This window comes from Perca fluviatilis, chromosome 9 (genome assembly GCF_010015445.1).
Source record: "Perca fluviatilis chromosome 9, GENO_Pfluv_1.0, whole genome shotgun sequence".
Lineage (NCBI taxonomy): Eukaryota > Metazoa > Chordata > Actinopteri > Perciformes > Percidae > Perca > Perca fluviatilis.
In genome coordinates, this window is record NC_053120.1 from 26,221,995 (window position 1) to 26,233,984 (window position 11,990).

An 11,990-nucleotide genomic window follows, 5' to 3' on the forward strand; every position below is an offset into this window, starting at 1 on the left:
CATATGAATGTTAATTCAGGGATTGTACATAGACCACTTAAAACAGCTTTTTGTTTCAAATTATATTCATGCATTCAACAATGATTCTCATGGCCACAGGGGTTAATTATATTCCCCCAGATTTTATTGTATTCATTTTGCACTAAAATAACATACTTATTTTAATTTGGTACAACACAAAAAAGTGTTTATTAGAATTCAGCATTTTTTTTTCAAAGTGACAGTGTTATAATCAGCAGATGTGGAGTACTGAATGTTTATGAGCCAAAATACGCTGGAAGTTCTTTTTTTGTTTCTTTCTTCTTATTTTTCCTCGGTGTTGTGGAGACAAAAATCAGGAGGCGTAGTGAAAGTGCAGACTCTCACCAGTGGGCTTTTGTATTTTCACAGAGGCTCACTGTATAAACCAGTGACACAGCTTCAGGGAAAGTGATGGACCGCTCAGTTGGATTTGTAAGATTCACATACACAAAACAGAACCAGTGACCTGCTAGTAGTCATCCTGGCTCCGATATCAAACATTTTTCGGTGTGCTACAACTGCAGCACATGTTTCTTTTGAGATGGAATGAATAGTGAAAAATCTCTCTGCCAGTATCGTTCTGTTATCTTGTAAATTTTTTTCATTTCATCAGCCGAGTAGTAAAACCTCACCGTCGGAGTATGAAAGGGGAAACGTGCATCTGTCAGAATAAATGTGGAATCAAGTACAATTGGCTTTTGCTTAACCCCCCCACAACCACCAACACCACCCATCCACCCATACATGCCCCCCCCCTCCCCTCCCTCCGACCCTCTTCCTCCCACCCCTCCCCTATCTAAACTCCCACCCTCCACACCCGATAGAGCACCCGTTGCTAAGCGACAGAGGGAGAGATGGATTGAGGAGACATAGCCGATCAATTCTACAGAGAGAGAGGGAGAGGGAGGAAGTGAGGCATGGGGGAGAGAGGAGGGAGGGAGGGAGGGAGAAGGTAAAAGAAAGAGGGAGAGAGGAGAGGAGGGGAGGACAGAATGCAGAGTGATTGCAGTCGTACTGAGGCTCCAGTTCGGGCTGAAGACGCTCTTTTGAAACATCTATCTTTGTTAACTATATTGTGCCGCCGAAAATAAATCCATCTCTGCAGCTGTCCACCCTTCCATCTTTGTCCAAGTGCTTTACTTTAATACTTTTATCACTACAAATTACAGTCTGCACAAGCAGCCTGTGTTTAATATTCCCTCACTCAAAAGAGAGTTAATTGTATATTGCATGCACTCTTTCTCTCCGGGCTCCCTCTCTTTCTCCATTAGTCACACACACACACACAGACACACACACACACACGTGTGTGTGTGTGTGTGTGTGTGTGTGTGTGTGTGCGCAGAGCTGGGTGTTGAGCGCATCGACTGAGTATCGATCCCACCACTCACCTCCCTGCAGTCAGCTCTTGTCCTACATAGCATGCCCTGTCTGATTTCTCCCTTAATGGCTTTTATCCAGCTCCAATCTTTATTTAAACTGAAAAGTAGGAATTAGCACCCACTCCTATCCTAGTCTCTCTTACATTTTCTTTTCACCATCATCTCGGAGCGAGTATCGGCAACTTTCGGTCCATTGACCCTTCTGCGTTCCTCCCCTGGCTATGGTTGCATTCCCACTCACATGTGCAGTACAGTATGCTGCTTGCATTCCTCCTAGATTTCAAGTGTTTGGTGCTATTTCTTTGTGTGCATTATGTACGATTAAGATGCAGCATGTTAGTCCGCAACTAACCATGATTTCTATTATTGATTAATCCTTTCGAATACTTTGTCCATTCATCGATTAAGAGTTTTGTCTGCCTATTATTTGATTTGATTGAAGGATAGGTTCACCTTTTTTCAAGGCTACGTTAAAACAATAATCCCAAATGTATGTTGAACGAGTGGTCGCTGCAATCGTTTCTAAAGTCCATACTGGATGTAAGCAAACCCCTTCCTGATATTTGATTGTAAGTGATGAGGGACAAAACCCACAGTCCTCACAAGTTTAGCCAAAGCTATTATGATTCTTGAGCGGTCTTGTCAGCTGTTTTTAGTACAAAGAAAAATATATTTCAATCAATCATTTGTGCATGTGAGTATTGTTTTAAGAGACTATAACAATTGTAAACATATCCTTTAATGGTTGCTCTTGCTGTATGCACACTGTATTTCGGAGTTATTTTAATACGTCATTACATCATTGATCAATTGTAAACGGGGTCATGAGACAATTCCAGTTGTTTAAGATGTTTATATCCTCATGCTGGATTGTCATGGCAACAGGGCAGCCATCTCAGCCCTCAAATGAGCAGCATTTATTCTGCACAGACTACGTTTCATATTGATGGCCTTTCCTTATTGTGATCAGCCAGCCACAGCCTGGGGAGGAACCCTCTGCGTGCCGTCATCCCTTTCGATTTGATTTGATTTGTTGCTCATAGAGGGAGGTGATGGGAGAGACTCTTATCTTGGCCGAGCAGAAACAAGCCATACCAAATCAGACACATCAGACTATCTGTGCTGGCACACACAATGGGGATTAATTGATCCCCTAATACCACAGATAAATCAATTCATTCCTTCCCCCCCTGAGCTCTCTGGCCAATTGGAAGGCCCCGCCATTTGATCAACAGAGCATCTCCAGCCAATAGGAGGAGGGATTGCAGGTTGACTGACAGCGGCACAGAGGTGAGCCCCAAAAGAGGTTAGGGAGAGGGAGTCCATCAGAAAGCCATTGGCGGCAGCAGTCAAAGTGAGGGTGTAGTCCGAGTATACAGCAATCCACAGAGAGCACAAACATGCACAGAGGTGCAAAAAAAAAGGTATTAATTAATAAAAAGCACCGCTGTGTTGTTGTGCAATACGTGAGATTTAGGCATATGCAAGGACTGAAAGAGGTTAGGTCTCTGATGTGAAGTGTAAATGAAATGAGAGTTTGGATATAACACAAATCTGTTCTTGACTTGACACATTAAACACCCTAAAAAACCTCATCAACACATCCTCCTCCTGCCGGCTACACAGAGCTACATGCCTTGGTCAAGACATCAGCCATTTTCTCACAGTTACCCCATCTTATCTCCACCTTCGTTTGATCCATCTCCATTAGACTCTCCCTTATACAGCCCACCACCATCATTCTCACTCTTTCACTTCTTTTGTATCTCACCCACCCAATCTTTCTCTCTTATCAGCACCTTGGCATTTCTGTCTTTCCCACAAACACTGTTTTCCTCATACAGCTCATATAATAACGGGCTAAAAATATGCTTTCTTTTTTTCTTTCCAGTATTGATTTTGCCCGTAGCATTGTCTATGGAGGGAGAGAGAGAGAGTAAGAGAGTAAGAGGGAGAAAGAGAGAGAGGAGAAAGACAGAGAGTGGGGGAGAGAAATGAAGTAAAAACAACTGGGAAAAGAATTACTTTCTACGTATATGGTAATGCTCTCACCTTTCCTATTTTACTTAAGTGGAGAACCATACTGTGCTTTATTTCAGTGCGATACCTTTCACTTGAAAGGTATCTGCATTTACTGAGGTCCTTTCACCACTCAACCTCACAGAGCACCAACACACTGTACGCTTTTAATAATAACTCACTGAAATTAGAGAAACCTTACCATTGCAAACATGCTCAGCTTTTCAGGGAAAATGGTTGGCTCTTTTGGCACTGGTGTGTAATGGGAATGGAGAGAGTTGATCAATAGGCTATTGATCGTAGCTGGCCAGAGTCTGGGGAATTGAGAGTGAGAATGGAGCGGAGTTAGGGTGGGGGTTGGCTCCAGGTTGAATTTTTAAAATGCTCTATTTCAGAGATGACAAATAGTCTATTTGAAAAGGGAGAGACAAAGACAGAGGGAGAGCGTCATAAAGAAATGGAGAAAGAGTCTGCTTCTTGTGCTCTCTGAGCAGAGCGCTGAGACCTCGATTGTTTCCCAGAAGTTACAGTATTTTGGACGAGAGCTGCTGAACTACAAAGACAAAGGGAGCAGGGACTTCTCAGGCTACAGTAGCTAGTGTGTATATTGGCTGGAGAGGAAGAGAAGGGGAGGGGGGGCTTATTATTGAAGGAAAAAAAAAAAAATCCTTCAGATCTAGAAGACCGTGCTTTAAAAGCAGCACACAGACATATGATTTACACCAGAATCCTGGAACTGACATTACCTTTATCCTCCTCACATCTACGCTCAGGCTACATTCATGCAGATCGTATATTCTGAATTTTTACAGTGCAGGTCTTCAATTCTGAATTATTGCCAATATCTGATTTCTTTGGCAATGTCTTTACACTAATTTTAAAAAGCGAGCCATATCCAAAGCCTGAGTTTACACTCAGTCACCCACATAAACCTCGGACGTAAATCTAACCTGCAAGCGCAACCAAATCTCCATCTGCTATGGGCACTAATGAGACATAATATGGCTAAAACATGAATAAACCCTAAAAGTGGGGGGTAAGCTGGGCAGTGGCAGGGCCCTGAACCCCACAATGGGGCACTACCAGCAATTTTCCCTCTTTTTAGACACTAAAGAGAATAAAAAGAGAAGGCAATCTACAGTAAGTCCAGAAACCCTAAAAGAAATTACAGTTGTTGCAATGGGTATCTGAATCATTTTAGATTTTGATAGAAGTGATACATGTTTTTGGTTTTTTATATCTCAATAACACTGTGAGAACAGTTGCTTATTTTATAGGAACAGCAGTGCAAACAACAAAAAACAGTAAAAGAAAAAGTACAAGAAAGAAACTTTTTCCAAAGTTACCTTTCATAAGAGACCAGAAACCTACTGTAATCCGAAGCAAGTTATTTTAGACCTTTTATGGGTATCTGGCAAACAAAAAGTGCAGTTATATTCCTATATTCTAAATGCTTTTTTTTCTCACAATAATGTCCCAACAGCACTAGTCAAATAACTCTGAGCTTCATGTTAAACATACATATACAGGCTTGTAAACGTGGGGAAACAAGCTGGAAGCAGTATCTCTGAAGGCTGCTCAACTCAACTGCAGGCAAAGGAAAGCAGTTAGAGCACTAGTCTGTAAACACCCCTGAGAGGAACCTATACCTCAGTAAAAAAAATCAGCGGTAAATAATGTATTGAATACAAACTTCAGGTCCACAGGGAGATATGGATAGGCTCATTACTCTTTTAGTTTGCTGGGCTTTTACGTAGTCCGCACAGCTCTCAACAATCTACTCCAGATGCTCCCTCTCTGTTTTGATTTAAAGATGCTTTTACCTGCGGATATTGTTATGGATATAGGTATTGTTTTTATTCTCTACACATCGCCCTGAGGTTTGAAGGCTGTTAACTCACGCACCCACCCACATGCTCTGTGCCCTGTTGAGGTTAGAGTGTGTGTGTGTGTGTGTGTGTGTGTGTGTGTGTGTGTGTGTGTGTGTGTGTGTGTGTGTGTGTGTGTGTGTGTGTGTGTGTGTGTGTGTGTGTGTGTGTGTTTTTATCTCTGCCGGTAGTTGAGGTGATTATGCGGCCTACGTCTTGTGTGCCCTGTCCGGGATGCATTGATCTCGAAGCAGGATGTCAAACATTTTAACGCTGATCTTGTCCTTGTTATTGCCTCGCACAGCCGGGTTGTTAATGCATTAGAAATCGTTTATCCCTATCGTTCCAAACTTATCTCACCCTACTGCCCTGAGCAACACAAGAATACCCCTCCGTTGTAACATACACACCACTCCCGCCCCCCTCCCTCCACCCTCTGTTTCTAACCACGTCCTTCCATCCTCCGTCTCAATCAATCTTTACGACACCCGGTTGCATGTCTCTAATGTTTCCGGACTTGACCGTATCCCCGTTCAAAAATTCTTAATTAAGCCCATTCTGTGTGTTTACCATTGGGCAAATTACAATCTGACAGGGCTAATAAAACAACATTGGCAAGAGAAGGCCGAGAGGAGGATGTGCTATGACCCTAACCTCTTTCACCTGTCTCTATCTCCACCTCAGCTTATCTCCCTCCATCCCCACCTCTTCATATCTCCCTATTTTCTACCTCACAGGTTTTGAGGAGGAAAGGGAGGGGATGGGGGAGAGACGTGCTCGTGTGGCACCAGTTGGTCAGGGTCTTATATCCATCGCTGTCAACATGACTATTTGTTTAAAATACTCACATGTCATTACGCTTACATATCTTGGTAACACCATTCAACTTACTCGCTTCTCATCTCTGATTATTAAGATTCATGAACCCGCCTGCCTGCATGTCAACTCTTACAGATATGAGTCATATATCTATGTTCACATCAGCATCTTTCTTCATTTAGGTATTGACTCATGCACTGTTCTCACATTCTGCAATCTATAGCCCACACATTGTGTGTATTACATCTCCATTTCTGTACAGTTTTGTCTGGTCACTTGAGAACTGCCATTTGCTTTATGCTAAAGCATGATAGAGAGGGAGGCCATGTCACAAGGATCTCTTCAGCAGCTTGGCTTAATGTTTAACACTAAGAATGGCCCAGCTGCATCAAATACAATGACCTTAGTCTTTGTGACATACACATAGAGAGTATGTAGAACCACAGGAGTGACGCAAGGAAATGAAAGGCCAAAAAGATGAGTTTTCAAAACCCAAATCCATACAGCACATTAATTCTGCACAGGTTTTGAGTGTGAAGTATGTTCTTACGTACTGTAAACTCCATCTAGATGGTACGCATACTAAACAGGGTTAATTTTTTTTTTTGTATGCTGTCAATGGACAATATTCTCCAACAATAAAATGCACAAAAGAAATGGAGAAGCTGCTTACAGCTGCAAAATATTAAAATGAATTGTGTGTGATAAGTCATTCGGCTACAGAATTTTTTTATAAAAACAAAAAAATTGATCATTTCCTCTCTCTTTATGAAGTTTGACTGGCAGTGACATTCCAAAGTCGCAGCTTGATGTATACTAAATGCTAAAACAGCATACTATAACAATAAGTATGTAGTACAAAATGTATAGAATTACTGTATGTAGTATGGATTCAGGACACACTGCAAGTGTTAACCATAACCCTTCACTAAATAATTAAACATAACCAAACTCACCTTTCAAAACCAAACCAAGTCAAGACACAACCAACAGAACTCAACCAATCAGTTTGAACCACATCCACTGTAGTACATGACAAGGCTGGTAAGCAGGACTGGGGCTATATTATCCCCATATATAAAGTCTGTTGGTAGTATATTGCTTTACAGGGTATTAAAGTGTTGCTTCACCCACAAGAGTAAGTCACTTTGGATAAAAGACTCTGCCGAAAGACACATTGCTCTTGATTTTTCTAAATTGTAATTTTCCGGTGTTGTGAACACCAAAAGCTAAATTCCAATCACTGCATTGTATTAAAACTCATAGTGGCTTATAATGACAGCAGGAAGCTGCTGCTGAGAGCTCCAAGAAGCTCCAGTGCAAGCCATATGTTTGTCAGTGTCGGGGTACCTACCTGCTCTGCTGTTTTACGTAACCTGATGTATAGATTTATGTGTAGGGTATCTGAGATGACTGACAGAAAATGACTTGATTACTGTTTTGGCTAACCCTGTACGCAGTTCTGTCAGATTTACCTCCAGACTGTGGAACCATTGGCGAACATGTCTGTATGTCAGACACTGAACTTTGTGGAAGTTTTTGTATTTTTGTGTTTTATGTTATACTCTGTGTGTGTGTGTGTGTGTGTGTGTGTGTGTGTGTGTGTGTGTGTGTGTGTGTGTGTGTGTGTGTGTGTGTGTGTGTGTGTGTGTGTGTGTGTGTGTGTTTTATTGTGATATGGATCCCCCTGGGTCTAAAATAAAGTTTATATATTGGGGTGACAACAGAAATCTCAGAGGCAGATATTAAAAAAAACAAAAAAAAAACATAAACAAATAAAGCCAAAGCCATCTCGTATGGTTAGATAACCAGCAGTGCTAAGTAAGAGTCTGTAAAGCTCCCCTAAACCAACAAAACATACCCGACAGAACCAAACCACGTCAAATCAAAGCCAAGAAAACTCAATAATCTGACTTAATTACAATTTAAACTAATTCCCTGTGGAGCAAAGTAAACCAAAACCAAAATGACTACCTGTGACATGAAACCAATAAGAAAATTACTTTTTAGAACCAGTGGAGTCCATGTTTCAATCTTATGTCGTTTTAAAATGTATTACCTGCAAGACAAAGGACGACTGAAAAGCATGCACGTGACAAAATGACGATGACATATGTTGCATGCTCACTGTCTCCTCAAACCCAGAGTCAATCAGAGAGACTTGTGCAGCTCTAAAGAAGGAGACAACTAGCAATTCTACACAATAGATACAGTACATTTGCATTGTGTCCATTTGATGGAAACATAGTAAGAAGCAGTTTTGTTTGTGCGTGAGAGTGACAACGTATGCCGGTGTGTGTTCTGCCGTTTGTATGTTGCACTACACCACCTGACAGGTGCAAAGCCCTGTGGGATGGCACTGTTGTATCTTACACTTGGCTGAACATATACAGCACATCAGAGGTGTAACAAATCCATTCCTGACTGCCAGAACCTTTCAGAGAGTTTCTGTGCCTGTGAACAACACATCTTCAGGTTTCCACACCTCAGAGCTGATGTGTGTCTGACACACAGACACACACAGATGAAATGTAGCCTCACACAGAAGTGTTTGGCTTTGAGGGAAGAGAATGGGATTCGTAAAAGACTGTGTAGACAAATCAGCTGTGTGTATGTGTGTGTGTGTGTGTGTGTGTGTGTGTGTGTGTGTGTGTGTGTGTGTGTGTGTGTGTGTGTGTGTGTGTGTGTGTGTGTGTGTGTGTGTGTGTCTCTGCTCGCATGTGAAGCACCCGTGTCTCAATGGCGTCTTTAGAGAGGTTAATCAGAGGAGAGGTTGAGGAGAGTGTCAGAGTGTCAGGCTGGCTCCGGTGAAGAGTCCTCGAGCCCTCTCTCTTTGTGTGTTGACACCTCTTAACCTCAGTCTATCATCTCTCACTCACACACACTCCACTTCTATTGACACTCGCTACCCCGCAGCTCTCCAAAGACCCGAGGAGAATCCACTACAGTGATTGTCCGTGAGAGGGGAGCCTCGGAGCCTGCAGAGAAGAAAGGATTACACAATGTGCCGACATACAGAACAACAAGATGCGAACGGATTTAGTGGTTGTTTCTTTTCCTGACGTTTCTGGATGGCAGCGCTGTAGTCAAGACCACCAAAACCGAGACCAAGTCATCACCAAGACCAGAGTGCATCGAGACCGAGAAAAGACCAAGACTTTGAGGGGCTGAGACCAAGTCAAGACCAAGACCAGACCAGTGCGAGTCCCAACAGTGCGTGTCACACACTAACCCTAACCCCAAGTAGATCCCTGAAACATACAGTATATACACAACTAGCTAATATGTATAGCTCATATTCTCTAAATCACTTTGAGTAAGGGGTGAAGAGATTTCTGAAGAGTTTTGGTACAGAGGAAGATTGATAACGTTAGCTAGCTAGCTAGCTTCGCTAGCGTCACATACACTTAGCTTACCTTTCAGCGTTGCATTGCAGAATTTACACGCTTTCATTAAGATGTTGTTTTGCAAATAAACTCCTTGTGGTTTAGGTAGCCAAAGTTTATTATCAACGATTTGGCTGACCTCTCCAAAGGCAAAGCGAGAGGGGGTTAACAGTAAAAAAGAAGAAATAATCAAATTAGAAATGAGTTGTAGGTTGCATTTGAAGCAGGAAGTTTAACATCCAATCACAGTATAACGCTAACACATAAATCAGACAATGCACAGGCTCTTAATAAAATCACAAGTCCTCTTTATCTGAGACCGAGACAAGACCAAGTAAAAATGCGGTCGATTCCGAGACGAGACCTTCAAAAAGTGGTCTTCGAGACCAAGACCGATCTCGAGTTCTACAACACTGCTGGATGGAGAAAAAAAAAGAGAAAACAAATTACAGATAGGATGATAGAGCGACAAATTAAGCAAATCTGTCAGCCCCTGACGGAAAATGCTGAATCCTCACATGCATCAATTTGTAAATGAATCTCTCTTTCTTTGTCTTCTCGCACCAGGAAGTGTGTGGGATCTGTGTGTCCGCCACTGTCACTGGCTAGTGTAAGTGGGGTCAGCAGCGCGGGGTTAACGGAGAAGAGGTCAAAGGTCATAGAGCAGTGGGTCTTGTTAAAATACCTTTTAGCCTCCTTCAGGGATATTACGTAATGGCTCTGGGAATAGGTTAGCTTCCAGGTTGACTGTTTTGTGGTTGACACTGGATGATATATGTGTTCTGCTTGATGCCAGATGTATATTCATCACCCGTTTTAAAAAATCAGGATGCAAAGAAGTGCTGGGAGGTCAAGAGGGGTCACATGTAAGAGGTCGCATTTATGTGTTTTTCTGGAGTATCTTTGTTTTAGGAAGAAGTATCTTCCAAGAAACGGTCATCTTACATAACACCTTGAGGTACCAAGACAAAAAGATTTTCTTTTGTATTACTAATTAAAGTCTTCAAACGCTCTTCTTGCAAAACATGTTTTTTTCGCACAGGTTCCCCCAAAGAGGTTAGCGAAAAACTGAGCTGTGCTAATCAATATATTGGACTAATTGGAGACATTTGAATATCAATACAATGAGTGCGCTGTCTTCAATCTTAATTCTTAATATGGTGATAATAAGTGTATTAATTTTCATAACTTCCATTCAATAGCCTTGGAATATGAGCGATGGTGGCCTATTTTTCCAAGGCGAATATGCATCTCTCTCCTCTGTGTTGCCATTGATCACCCCTCTGCCATTTCTCCCCCTTGCTTTGTCCTCCAGTCTCTCCCACTTTCCTTTCCCTCACACCATTGCACTGTAAAATTCATCCTTATTCCCCATTTCAGCAATCTAACTGTGCGCACTACCTTTTATCAGTCCAGAACTGTTAAATTAATAAATTGATATTGATGAGCTATCAGCCAGGGGGATAAATTATCTGGGAGCAGAATGCTAGGGTCTGTAATTATTCCCCACGAACAAAACCATGGTGGTGCATTGCCCCCCCCTCCTCTAGAAATACACACACACACACACACACACACACACATCACATCACATGAAGAACTATAAATATCCTCACATACAGTGAATTCCACGGATCATGGGAATACTGATGATCATTACTGCTATCATAACCGGATGTTAGCCTGCTGGTGAGATTGCATTTCATCATCACAATTGACCCTAAAACTGAAGTGGACGAACCCGGAACATACAGCAGCACTGAATGCAACTGATACCATTTGATCCTTGCATTGCCGTGAGTGTAGAACAGGCTACCTGCTAAGGTGGGATGAACCTCCTGCAGCTGACGGTCTCCGCTCATTCGGTAACAAAATGCAAATGAGAGGTGCAAACTGGGAGAGAGGTGAACGCTGCAGATGAAAGGGGGCAGCGAGCATGTCAGAGTGCCAATCATGGAAGTGCTCTTGTTCCCCTCCGGCCATCGCTGACCTTTTGACCCTGGCCATGGCCTAAATGTCAGAGGTCACCAATCAGGGTCAGTGCGGACCACTGCAAGACCCTGGCCAGGGATGCATCACCATGGCAACACTGCTCTCACTATAGGAGGAGAGATGGGGGGTGTTTTGCATTCTGTATGCTAAAATCATGCACACGGAAAACACACACACACACACACCACACACACACACCAGTTTGAGCATCACATCTGTATGTTTTTTTCACTGGAAATCAAGCTACCCCTAATTGGTTTCCAGTAAACTAACACACAGCTGGGCAAAATCCAAAGAAGCCTGGCATGAACACTGAGTAAACATACTGGTTTGCCACATGGACATTAATCATTTGGCCTGCTATAGAGGCCATATTTGATCTGCTTTAAATGGCTGCCCCACCCTGCCATTCTGCTGTATAAGTGTCACTACAAAGAGAAGTATCTGGGAAGAAGAAATATCTTCTTGGAAACTACGTGAGGTAATAAATAATACCAGTGGGG